At 45.1% G+C, this 14,108-nt stretch overlaps 1 protein-coding gene and 1 long non-coding RNA gene across 49 annotated transcripts in view; one reads left to right on the forward strand and one right to left on the reverse strand.

The window, feature by feature from the left end:
* Window positions 1-14,108, reverse strand: part of LOC125740328 (uncharacterized) — an 87,566-nt gene that overhangs the window by 25,553 nt on the left and 47,905 nt on the right. For 10 of the 48 annotated variants that reach the window (XR_007397522.1, XR_007397548.1, XR_007397526.1 and 7 more), the window contains exon 2: window positions 6,748-6,876. The exons of 6 other annotated variants lie outside the window; for them this stretch is intronic. The gene's annotated coding sequence lies outside the window, so the exon portion shown is untranslated. 32 more of the 48 variants (XR_007397521.1, XR_007397537.1, XR_007397533.1 and 29 more) reach the window with 20 other exon arrangements.
* On the forward strand, window positions 8,619-9,250 carry LOC125740364 (uncharacterized). The gene is made up of 2 exons (XR_007397588.1): window positions 8,619-8,684; window positions 9,044-9,250. It is a non-coding gene; the product is annotated as an uncharacterized LOC125740364 (long non-coding RNA).

The following is a 14,108-nucleotide window of genomic DNA, read 5'->3' on the forward strand; positions in this document are numbered from 1 at the left end:
CTGAAAATATTATCAAGTCTAATTAATGAGTAAAACTATCTACTCAATAGGGGCAATAGTTTTCTTATTTCTATGACAACTGATTACCAGTCTGAGCTTGCTGGTAACCAATCAGTGAATCCCAGCCGGCCCTGGTTAGAATAACTAATTCAGGGAGGTTTTTATAAGCTCAGCTGGGTGGACACAGACTCAGGGGGTCAGAGGAAAGTCTGATCATGGATCATGGAGGAAAGGGTTCGGGTTAGAAAGGCTCCTTCAGGGCTGCTGTCCTCTGATGTCCTGTTTGTACTATAGTGGATTTTAGCTCTGCACTGTTATTCCTTTTCCAAAGGGTTGTGACCACGTTTTATGTTTTAATTTCACTGCATAGACCTGTGTGTCTGAATGCTGCTGTCTGTGTCCCTGTCAAGCAATCTTTGGAAAAGGATAAAAGCATGAAGTTGCCACTCACTGTGTTTGTCCCGCACTTTCCATGTGATGATGATGACCAACAGCAGCACCAATAAGCTCAGTCCTACATACAGAGCCAGCTGGACCAAAGAGCTGAATAAGAGGGTGGATGTGAACAGTAAAGTCTTACATGCTTTATAGAAACACGGTACAGCCACATCTGTACTATTACACAGGACACATGTGAGGAACAGGAGACATTAACAAAGAGCATGAAAATAGCTAGAGATTATCACACAACATGTTACACTATTTTGTAAAAACAGGCCTGCAGTCGTTCCCCAGCAGCACAGGGCACAAGGCAAGGGCTCACCCTGGATGGGATGGGATCTCAAGTTTATTATTAAGAAAATGAAATAAAAAACAATATCTTTTTTTCTTAAAATTAAAATGACAGTTTCCCATCACTGTGTGATCAGGTAAATGCTGCTAGCAGGACCCCCACACTACTGTAAATGCTGCTGAATGCTTACCTCCGTTTTTCATTATCCCCTCCTTCTTCATCATGTGCAGAGAAAAGGAGAGCAGTGGAAACAGGAGAAAGGATTGTTAATAAAAAGCAATTTTCTGTTAATAAAGACTAAGAAAAGGTCACTCTTGAAACATAAATATAAATTATGAAAGATATTCTACAGAGAAAATGATTAGATGGAGAACAATGAATTAGTGTCATGACCAAAGTGTTAATATCCCAGGGCACTGATAGTGAACAGGTGAGATTAATTATTTTATGAAAATATTATAATATATTTATTGTAGCTTTAAACAAAATGTACTATTTTATATCGGTAAAACACAGCCATCCTGTTTTGGGGTGGGGATTTATGCGTATTGCATGTCTAGGCATGTCGGTCAGCTAATGTCCGCGACAGTGGGTAACGGGGCGTCAGCACAAGAGCTTTTGGAGTCGTGAGCGATAAGCCCATGAGAAGGAAGCAAACAATGAAACAAATGGCCGCCGGTTGACAAATTGTTGCAGGGTGACTGCAGAGTGACTGTAACATCTCGTTTAACCGCTGGTCCTGGATGTAAGAAGCAGACAGCCAGCAGTCCCATCCTGGCAGAAAGCACATTACCTCTATTTATTAATCTGTCTTGTTTGTGAATAGTATAAAATAATATATTTCTAATTTAAATAAAAGTCGATCTCTAGCACCACAGCTCTGGGGCTCTGGCATAGGCCCGGACGCCCCGCTGCAGGCCTCGGGTGTTGGGTAAAGTATCTGTCACGATCGGGGTGGTGCAGGCAGGCAGCTGGGTACGATCGGGAAAGAACACGTGGGTAAGCAGGGGGCGTGGCACACATGAGGAGCCGACGAGCAGGTCATGACAGAACCCCCCCTCCAAAGGCGCGCTTCACCGGGCGTGCCAGGGAGGAGGCGACAGACGGGACACGGGAACCGGGACCTGGAGCAAAAGAAACAGAACCATCAACGAGAGACGGGAAACAGGACCGATGCACAAAACAGGGCAAGAGACAGGACGTGAGACAGGAGCTGACAAAGGACAGGGAAGGCAGAAAGACAAAGCAGGAAAGGGGACATAGCGGGAACAGGAGGAACAAAAGGAAGGAGGGACAGAGGCAGAGAATGAGGGGAATGGGGGCAAAGTCACTAGGGCAGGCAGTGGAAGGGGCGCCTGCCCGGAAGCTGCAGGTTGCTGCAGGGGGGGCGCCTGCCCGGAAGCTGCAGGTTGCTGCAGGGGGGGTGCCTGCCCGGGAGCTGCAGGCTGTAGGAGCGGCAGAGAGGGCGCCTCGGGCGTGGGCGTGGTCTCCGCAGGCAGCGGCGGCTGCACGGGAGCGGGGTCCGCAGGCAGCGGCGGCTGCTCGGACTCGCAAGCCGCAGGTGGAGGAAGCTGCGCAGACGTAGCGGACAGCGGTGATGGCTGCTCCGGCTACGCAGGTTGCAGAGGCGGGAGCTGCGCTGACAGCGCAGGCAGAACTGGCAAGTCCTGGGAGGGGGAGACGGGTGCGATCCTCTTCGGGACCCGGGGCACTCGGGGGATCGAGTCCCTTACAGCCCTAAAACCTCCCCAATTTGCCAGTCGTTCGGGCCGGTAACTGTACCGGTCCAGGGGCGGTAGCTGCTCTGGGGGGATAGGCTCCAGCACAGGGAACGTGAAGGGCTCATCCTCGTCGTCGTCGCTGGGAGCCCAGAGCCTCGCTAGGGAGTAGGCTCCCAGATAGAGCGGTTCTGGGTCAGAGCCCAGGACGAGCTCCTCTCTCTCGCCCTCCGTGAGAGGCCAGGGGTTGGCGAGGGAGCAGGCGCCCAGACTGATCGGCTCCTCCAGGTGCTTCCTTCTCCTCTGCTTCCTCCTTTTCTTACGGTCTGTCATTCTGTCACGATCGGGGTGGTGCAGGCAGGTGATCGTGCGGGTTAGCTAGTACGAAGCAGGCAAACAGGCAGGTATCGGGGCAAAACGGGGGTTTATTGGGGGAAACTAGGACTAGCGACTAGAGACAGACAGGAAACCATCACCAATACTACAGCTAACAACAATGACAGACAAAGGACTCAGGTAAGACACGGACTGAAATACACAGGACTGATTGAAAATAATCAGACACAGCTGGGTACGATCGGGAAAGAACACGTGGGTAAGCAGGGGGCGTGGCACACGTGAGGAGCCGACAAGCAGGTCATGACAGTATTAGTATCTGATGAGGTTATCAGAGCTGAATTACAGGATGTCTCTCTAAGAATTAAGGCTGATGTGTAAGTCAATATTCCAATACATTCATAGACACATAAAACTACAGCCATCCACCCATCTATCTTCCACCCCTTTCTCCTGGTCAGGGATGTGGGGCCTGGAGCCTATCCCAGGTAGGACAGGGCACAGGGATGGAGTACATCCTGGACAGGATGCCAGTCAGTCATAGGGTACATAGACACACACTCTCTATTAGAGACGCCATTTAGCCTGACTTCATGTCTTTGGACTGCGGAAGGAAACCCACACAGCACATGGAGAACATGCAAACTCCACACACACAGAGCAGAAGCCAGATTCAAACCCCTAAACATGGAGGTGTTAAGTAACAGCGCCGCCTACTGGACCACCGTGCCACTAGCATAGAAACTATAATCCCAATAAATTACCTTATTTCACAATATCTGAAAATAGGGGACTATCCCCACAAAGAAGCACAGACCCCCTTCATGAAGGAAACTGTAGGGTTAATTAGTTTTTATCTATTTATATTCAAGCATAAATGATTCACATGCAGATTTAAATGAATTACTTACGTCTAACAGTAATATGAACTGGGATCTGCAGGATTCCAGCAGCACACCAATACCAGCCAGTGTCCTTCCTCTCCAGCCCACTCATTGTCACACTGAAGACTTTATTTACTGTGTCATCCCTGATCAGGACAGGCCTCCCATCCAAACTCACTGATCTCTCTGATGCACAGCAGCCCCTAATCTTACACCACATCCTATGTCTTCTGTTGTTTCCATAGTAACACTGAACACTGACACTGTCTCCATCCACACCCGTCACCTCCTGTTTCTCCACTGACAGCCCTGGAGGACCTGAACACACAGATAAAACACTCAAAGATTTGCATAGCAATGAAATGTTTATGAATATCAGCCCATTACAACATGCATATGTAAATGTTTGTCAAATAAACTGACATTTCTTAACATATTACTTATCATATTTAACCCCATGTAGTCGTCCATTTAAACTGTCACTTGTTACTTCTTCCAAGTCTCGTTTATCACATTGAATGAAAATAAAATGCAGATTTTTATAATATTAAAGCATCTTTTCCTTTAATATTTCTGTTAATGTCCTTCCTTTCTGGCTAAATGACATGTTACATACTGTGCATTTCATTGGCTACAGTCTGCAGTACAGACATCTTACCATCAATGACTGACAGGTTAACCCGATCTCCAACATCTGAGGCTCCACTATGCTTCACACCACACCAGTACCTATCAGAGTCCTCAGCTGTCAGATTGTTGATGGTCACAGTGAAGACTCGCTGGTCAGGATCATCTCTGACTGACACTTTACCCTCCTGTGGAGAGTCAGTGTGTACTATGGGTGTACATGAACTTACATTAAACCCTCTGCACCAGTATTTCACATGAGTTTTATATCTGTCATCACAGAAACATGGGATGGTGACAGATCCTCCTCTCTGTACAGTCACCCATCCAACTGTGGACACACTGTCAGCACCTGCAGGGAGAACAACCAACTGAATTCACATTTTCCACATCACAGTATCTCTAAGTAACTGTATAATGTTTGTATAATGCTTGGATTAGGGTCACATTCATTTATTAGAACCACAGGGATATTTAAAAGACAAAGACTGTCATTTTGTCACAAGAACAAGGGAGAGACACAGGAAAACAAAACAGGTGTCAGATCTTGGGAAGGGCTACAGCGGGATGTGGGATCGGGAATCTGAGCCTGGCAGTGTGTTCTAGGGTCTGAGAGGAAAACCAGGACCTTAAATCCCTAGTAAAAGGCCTAGATGAGGTGAATGAATGGGCTTGTCACTGTGGGACGACCACACCCCTGTGACACTAAGGCTTCATTTGTAAACTTAATTCTGTGGTATTTGACTTAAGAATGAGATACAGAAAGTATTTAAATGTATTTTAGTTCAGCCATCCATCTTCCACATGCTTATCCAGTACAGGGTCAGTACAGTACAGCGAGTGTGGAGCTGATCTGAGGCAGCACAGAGCACAAGGCAGGGGAATACCCAGGACAGGATGCCAGTCTGTCACAGGGCAAACACTCACACACAGTCACTATGGGCACTTTTAGAGGCACCAATTCACCTGAACCACGTGTCTTTGGACTGTGGGAGGAAACCGGAGAACTGAGAGGAAACCAGCATAGATACAGGAAGAACATGCAAACTGCCCACAGAGAGCTAGGCCAGATATCAAAACCACAAGCTTGGGGGTGTGAGGCCCCCACACTGCCCCTAGTCTCTACCAGCTAGAGGTTAACTAGCTCTCCAAACCCACTGTAGAGTGAAAGACAAGCAGGTCTAATCTCGATCCCTGAGGTTGATCTTGAGCCCTGATAAACACAGACCTGCTCCAGTAGCACATGAAGCTGGGTGTTTAGACCCCACTGACTGTACACACAGAAATGACAGATGGCATCCCGGCCGTCTGCTCACATAACCACCTGTACTGCTGAAATGACCCCAGTCAGCCTCACAGAAAATCACAGGGTACAAGAGACGAGGGCATCTTATCTGCAGTAACAGTGTCTTTTTACTGATTGATCACTAAAAGGGAGAGATGACATCATCACACAGTATATTTAGATATTATACTTAATATCAATAATCTGATTCACGATAGATTGATCATTCCTTAAATATCACTGTTCCTGAAATAGTTTGCAAAAGACTTTAAAAAGCAAATGAAATCTGCTTTTTTAAAAAAAAACAAAATTAGAAATTCATGAGGTATAATTTTCTCTTTTGAAATTACAGTGGAAACTGTTTATATCACGTCTGTCTGGGCAAAATTGATCACTATAAGCGGATGATCATTACAACAGATTTTATTCTTCTTCTTTATGCCTCAGGCAGATTACTATCTAATTGAGGTTTGTATATTTTTACATGAATATAAGGTAATAAACTGCACAGCGTAACTATTCACTGAATTTTATTGACGATGTCAAAACACAGTACAGCTGTTTCAAACGCTTTTCAAATTACAGTACTGTACAAATTAAATTACTGAACTGTGCATAATTCAAATACGCTATAATACAGTACAGTACTGTACATAAATATTCAGTTCAATACATTTGTATTTTCACAGCACATTTTCATGTTTTCTGTGCACGCAGCATTAGCCTTAGGTAACTAGCCAGAAGCAGGCAGGTTACCGCAAGGCAAAGTTACAGGACGATCAAAGTGAAATTACATTATATATAAAAAAAGAATTACTACCTCCGTTTTCATTTTTTCTATAGGTCGTCATGTCGAAAAAGACCCAAAATGATCAGTGTTAGCAGACTGCTTGATTACTATAACTGAATTATCTAAACAGTATTTGTACAGGAATGGCTCTGTGCCAAGCATTTGATCCATATTACCGTGATCACAATAAGTGGCTTCCACTGTATGCAAGAATGTGTCATTTGTTAAATATCAAAAAGTACTCAAAATATCCAGGACCACATTATTGTAACTAGCAGCAGATCTCCATCATGATCTCCAAACTGCAGCTGAGAGTGTGGGGAGGAGCAGGAGAGAGATCTCTACTCAGTTCCACTGTAATGAGTGACACTCACCTGTGAGCCCAGCAATGAGAAGAAACAGGAGCATCAGAGGATCCATACGTGTGTGTGTCACTGAGCCCAGATCTGTGGAGACTGACACTCACTTCCTCATCCTCTGTACCGTCACTGTCTCTGTCGTTTCTATTCTCACACACAGCAGGCAGAGTGAAGGGGGAGTGGACACTTTACACAGGAAGTGATAAAATCATAAGGCTGAATGTCTAGCGCTTCATCAAGTCATAACATTACTGTTACTCAAGAACATAAACTATCAATGCATAGACTCCTTCAGTAATAAAATTTAAATTTCAGCCGGAGTAAAGAAGACTTCATGAACGACAGTATCCAGTTTATATCCATTAATATTATCCATCCATGCATCCATCTTCTATACCCACTTGTCCTGTGCAGGGTCACGAGGGTCCACAGCCTATCTGGGAAGCTATGGCCATAAGGCAGGGAATAACCCAGGATGGGGCACCAACCCATTGCAGGGCAAACACACCATTCACACACATGCACACCTACAGACAATATGGTAACTCCAACTCACTGTGGGGTGAAACAGGAGAACCCAGAGGAAACCCCACACCGACATGGGGCGAACATGCAAGTGCAGGGGGAATATTTAAAAAATTTAAGTCAGTTTGCTTGGTTTCCTGTGTCATTCATGTGACTCACAGCTATTTTCTGCAGATACAAAAATAAAGTGTGAAATGAAGAGCTGAGAGGGAGAGACACTGCAGAAAACAGTGAGGGCCAGTACATACTGTCAGAGGTTATAATCTTTACGATGTGTGTTTGTCCACTGATGCATTTTCTGTGTATTTCTTATCAGTTAAAAGGAAAACATTGTTGATGTTGTCTTTGTTCTGTTGTTTACAGGAACAGATATTTTAAGAATATTTGAAATCTTATTTTAGCAACATAAAATAACTGATAGTTGGTCTTTACAAAGTATCATTTTAGCTCACAGGGTAGCTTCATTAGTTGTAGTCAGTATGGTTTGAAACTACCACAGCACTTTTGATGCCGCAAATTTTAGGTTCATAATGGAATAATATAGACTTATCTTAAGATCTCTTGCATGCATAATTAAAAAAAAGTAAAAAAAATAATAAAAAGAAAGATCTCTGGCATGAGTGCGAGTCAGAGAGCGTGTGTCACGTCACATACGTTAGAATTGGCAGCCCTGCATATTTCTCTTATGCACGAGTATAAAGTAGCTGACATATTTTCAGTTACTTGAGGTGAGACTGTGCTGCATACAGAGGGTCTATCCTCAGGCCTTTGTTTCAGTCCTTATTATGCATTATACAGTTTTTAAAGTGCCACTGCATTAGGTCCTTTTAATTTCTGTGGATCAATACTAAAACAAGAGGCCCAGTAGGATCGCCTCTGTGGGTGTACTCACTGTGGCTTAGTATGACTGCCTCTCAGATCAGCGCACACATTGCACTTAAAGTTTCAGGCCTGAACACGCTTTCGTTATCACCGTGCTACTTTCTGTGTTGTGCTTTTCTGTTTCATGCGTTGTCTTTTGGGTTGAAGAACAGCACTACTGCACAGAATATCGGAGCTCATGATTGTCCTTATTTTGCGATTTATCTGGGGTTGTCTTGCGTGCATTGACACACAGCCCTCATAGATTTATCCAGTAAGCAACTAAGCGAATACAATTGAATCGTGCTGCACATATAAGAAGGTAGCCCCGTATTTTAACAAATATCTCGGACTTCTTGTATTTTGTATCTAGTTGTTCCTGGATACTGTAGTCCGTCAAAATTTCCAGCAAACTCTGCACCTCTGCCGTACACCAAAGTATTTCATTTGCCGTAATATTTGTTACGTTTGTCGCTACTAGTCAGTACGAGCTGCAGCACGCGCACCCTGCAAACGACCCGGAAGACGAGGATCCGGGAGGCTGCAGCGAATATGGTGTTGTTAAGGTTATTATTTACCGTATTGGCGTGTATATTTCAAATTTTATTAAGTGGTTTACATTTGTAATGGCTCGGACTAAATGTTGCAATGTCAAGTATGCTAGTAACTGATTTTCTTGACATCTCAGTTAAACTTTGGAGTTATGGTAGCTGTTACCTAGTTAGCTAATGGTAGCTTAAACGGCGTAAATTAGACACGTTTCCCCTTATTGCAGAGCTTCTCCAGTGAGCCAGCTAACGTTAGCTTGTAATGTTTAAAGTTTCTCATTTGTACAATTTGTAGGTGTCCGAACGCTAAAGCGTGTGGGTTTGAATCCCCTTGCAGAGACCGTTGCTGAACGTGTTCCTTTTTTGTGCTTTTACAGACGCTCCCCTCCAAATACTGAGCAGGTTCTGTGCCCATACCGATTTCTTAAAGAAATGATTGACCACAGAAAGTTTGTCATGTCCTGCTGTTTGTTTGCTTTTCATTTTGTCTCTTGTGAATTTTTGTTTTTTTATAGGCCAGCATATTTTATTTTATTATGAACCCCTTTGCTACTTGTGTAAAACAAAAAACATTTGAAAAATTATTTGAGGTTCTTTGTTGCTTTTTCTCATCCAGCTTTAAGTACTGTTTGGTACATCATGACATTTGTAAGTTGTATTACATATAAAAGTTCACACAGTCATAGGGGTATTAATAATCCATCCATCCATTTTCCAAACCGCTTATCCTACTGGGTTGCGGGGAGCCTATCCTGGAAGCCATGGGCACAAGGCAGGGAACAACCCAGGATGGGGGACCAGCCTATTGCAGGGCACACTCGCACACCATTCACTCGCACACCATTCACTCGCACACCATTCACTCGCGCACACACACATATGGGCAATTTAGCAACGCCAATTAGCCTTAGCATGTTTTTGGACCGTGGGGGAAACCGGAGTACCCAGAGGAAGCTCCATGACGACATGGTGAGAACATGCAAACTCCACACACGTGACCCAGGTGGAGACTCGAACCCGGGTCCCAGAGGCATGAGGCAACAATGCTAACCACTGCACCACCATGCTGCCCCTTATTAGTAATATATGGCAGTCAATGTTGTCCATAAGACCACATTGTAAAAATGTGTGTCAGTGTATAAAAACACAAATGATTTTCTCACTGTCACTGTTTTGATTATGGGTACAGATATGGTGGTACTGCAATATGTCAGTATATCTGCAGACTTTGTCAGTCCATCATGCAGCTGTAATGATAGAATTAGAACATTTCTGTGTACTGCTACCACATAGTGGACAAATAAAAGATTGCAATCAATTCTAAAATCAGTCAGTCAGCCCAGATGTCTTTACAGGCAGTCCCCGAGTTAAGGAGGCCGACTTACGGACAGCTCATACTTACGATCGGACTGCCATGAAGCCTTTTATATAAAAAATTTGGGCTAAATGCAATGGTTTGTAATAACAAACAGACACGACATTAGTGACGCTCCTGAAATCATTGCACGGCTTCAGCGGCTTGCTGGCTGGAAGTACAGTACTGTATTTTTGTTTTTTACTGTATGTATAGCAGTAATAATAATGATAATTATTATCATGTACTGCATTTACTTTTCTGACTTTCCTACAAATTCACCTTAAAGACTGACTTTGGGAACCGATCTGGTTTGTAACCTGACGACTGCCTGTACTTTGAATATAACCTCCTGCCCGACATTAATCCATATGATGTCCGTCCATTGGAGGGCTCATACACAGTTAAGGGTTGAACTACATGCTGTCAAGTTATAGTTAATTTATACATTTTCCTGGGATATCTGCTGTTAGTCATTATAAACACGAAGTGAAGAAATAACCATCCTGAAGTAAGTGATTCTCACCTGGAGGCCCATCAGCGGATGAAGAGGAGCATTAGAGGAGCCTTATGTGTGTCTCACTGACCTCAGATCTGTGGAGACTGACACTCACTTGCTGATTGATCAGTCCAATGAAAAACCCACTTTCTCCTCTCTGATTGGCTGATACGAGTTCTGCTGTCTTCTGTGTCACCTACTGACAGACCACAGCCCACCTGACCAACGTCGTCCTTTACAGCAGTGACTGGCTGTGGCATGTGTGGCTCTATAAGGGCAGCCCTGCATGTGCTGAGGAGGCCAGCAGCACTGCCATGGGGTGTGTGCCACTGGGGGAGGGAGGGTGTCTGGGGGCAGGGGGGGAGGAAGAGCAGGAGGAAGAGCAGTGCCCAGGGCTCTACATCAGCAAGAAACTGTCAGCGAGAGAGACAAAGTATAGCACCACTGAGAAACAGTGATTGATAATTAAGTGAGCTGTCCTCACCCTCCGCTTCTACTTCCTGGGGGGGGGGGGGGGGTACTTCCCCCTCTGTTGTGTCCGTGCTCCCCCCATTACTCAGATCACTTAGCACTGTCTAGCTGGAACACCCTTCAGCTTCCAGGGAGCCTATTAGCTGGGGGGCGGGACCTGGTCTGGACTGACTCCCTCCCCCAAGAAGGTGGGGGTCAGTGCAGCAGTGGATAGTTCCGGTCCAGAAAGTAAAAATCCAGACCAAGATTTAGTTTCAACCAACCAGCTGAGTACTCTGTGTCTGTGGCACTTTACACAACTAGTTGTTTGAAACAACATCTAAAACTGGATTTTTACTCTCTGGACCTAAACTATCCACTTCTGGATCAGTGTCATTCTTAAAGTCGTGTTTCAACTTCTGGCAAAGTTCTCCCAGGAGCCCATCTCTGTTGTATGTACAGTCGGCATGTAATTCATTCCTGCCCAGATCCCTGACAAACAGTTGGAGGCAGAATTACTTGTTATCAGAGTATGTGAATTTTTACACACACCAGCAGCTGTGACAGAATAAGATATTTCCTTTATACTGCTGCCACATACTGGACACAAAGAAGACTGCAGTCAATTCTAAAATCAAAGTTAGTCAACATGCTACCACCACAGACTATTACAGTTTTTCTGAATTGCTAAAACGCATTTCCTAAAATCTCCTCTTCTTTTCTCAAAACACTAAGCACAAACCCTAAAGTTCAAGCTATGCTCATAAAACCTTTTACTTGTCTTGCAAAATCAAACAGTTGAACCAAGACTATTTTAACTTTACTCAAAATCAAGCACAACTGTCAGAAAACACACAAAACACTACTCAGAAATTGACACACTACATAAACAAATGCAAATCACTCTGGGATAAAAGGAAAATAATCTTTATTTAGGACATTCCTGTACTTATGAAAGCTTATTTACATCCAAACAAAGAAACCTGCAGCAAAACAAAATGCACTCTGTACTTTTACATATTTTTACATCAAAATCAATCAGTCATTCAGCCGCATCATCATGCCTCTGCATCCAGTCAGGCCACAGGACTTCATCTACATCACATGCAATGTTCTCCTTTGCAAGAAAACGTGGAAAGAATCCTTCGTGAAGAGGGAGCTGAGCTGGAAGGCGAAGCTTTTGATTTACCAGTCGATCTATCTTCCTACCCTCACCTATGGTCTTGAGCTCTGGGTAGTGACTGAAAGAATGAGACTGTGGATACAAACGACCGGAATGAGCTTCCTCCACAGCAGGCCTGGGCTCAGCCTTAGAGACAGGGTGAGGAGCTCAGACATTCGGGAGGAGCACTGAGTAAAGCCGCTGCTCCTCCGCATTGAACTGAGCCAACTGAGGGGTTCGGGCATCTAGCTGGGATGCCTCCTGGACGCCCCCAGGGGAGGTGTTTCCGGTATGTCCAACCAGGAGGAGGCCCTGGGGCGTTTCTCTCGGCTGGCCTGGGAACGCCTTGGTATCCCCCGGTGGAGCCGGAAGAGGTGGCTGGTGAGAGGGAGGTCTGGGCATCCCTGCTTAGACTGCTGCCCCTGTGACCCGACCCCAGATAAGCGGCAGAAAATGGATGGATGGATGGAAGGAAGGAAGGAAGGAAGGACGGACAGACAAGAGAAAGAGGCACTGGCCAATACTTTCTCAAAATACTGTATATTATGATAATAGACATTTTATATTATACAAATAAACTAATACTGCTAATGATATTTTCTCCATTAATATAAAAGTGACATTTCACAGACCGCCAGAATAAAACCTCACATTTACATTTATCTTATTTAGCAAAAGTTTTTCTCCAAAGCGACGTACAAGTGCAGCAAATGGCGTCTTGATCACGGTAAAAATGCACAACAGCCACGAATGTCTGTTTCTCACTGGCTGATTCTTACTGTTGCACTGCAATGTGACAGTGCTGCATGCCATTTAAATACAGCTCACATCACTGTAAGATTCTCCTCTCTGGTGATTTTCCCTCCCCATCACTGGAGTGTCTGCGTGTCCCTCACAGCTCTCATCCTGGGCAGCAGCTCCCCACATGTAGAGGAGCCTCTCTGTGTTGCTGCCCCCTACTGCACGAGGAATAACAGATAAGCATTAATATCAGTTTGGTTTCTCAGACACTAACACCTTCCTTAGTATTTCAGGGAATGTAGAGAATGAATGTTAGTGCTACAGGAACAGGAAATGAACCAGACTGATACATTAATCTGGGAAACCTCTTTAGCTTCATCCGGTTTAAAATCTGATGGCAAGTGAACCGCAGGTATGATGCTGGAATCATGACCATATACAGTGTCAAAGGAAACTCATAGCTAGGTGAACAGTAGGCAGGGTGTATATTTTGGCAGCTTGGATGCCATGGGACCATCTGATTGCGTAATTAGTACCACAGTAATTCTTCCTTTCTGTTGCGGTGATGCTGGCACTTTAATATCAGCGAAACGGCAGAGTGTGTGAGGGGCTGGAGCTCCCATATGACATCAGGCACTAGGTAGTGGCTGTAAAGCAGAGTGTGTGAGGGGCTGGAGCTCCCATATGACATCAGGCGCTAGGAAGTGGCTGTAGGGCAGAGTGTGTGAGGGGCTGGAGCTCCCATATGACATCAGGGTTAGGAAGTGGCTGTAGAGCAGAGTGTGTGAGGGGCCAGAGCTCCCATATGACATCAGGGTTAGGAAGTGGCTGTAGAGCAGAGTGTTTGTGGGGCTGGAGCTCCCATATGACATCAGGGTTAGGAAGTGGCTGTAGAGCAGAGTGTGTGAGGGGCCAGAGCTCCCATATGACATCAGGGTTAGGAAGTGGCTGTAGAGCAGAGTGTTTGTGGGGCTGGAGCTCCCATATGACATCAGGGTTAGGAAGTGGCTGTAGGGCAGAGTGTGTGAGGGGCTGGAGCTCCCATATGACATCAGGGTTAGGAAGTGGCTGTAGGGCAGAGTGTGTGAGGGGCTGGAGCTCCCATATGACATCAGGGTTAGGAAGTGGCTGTAGAGCAGAGTGTGTGAGGGGCTGGAGCTCCCATATGACATCAGTGTTAGGAAGTGGCTGTAGGGCAGAGTGTGTGAGGGGCTGGAGCTCCCATATGACATCAGG

This window comes from Brienomyrus brachyistius, chromosome 4 (assembly GCF_023856365.1).
Source record: "Brienomyrus brachyistius isolate T26 chromosome 4, BBRACH_0.4, whole genome shotgun sequence".
Classification (NCBI taxonomy): Eukaryota; Metazoa; Chordata; class Actinopteri; order Osteoglossiformes; family Mormyridae; genus Brienomyrus; species Brienomyrus brachyistius.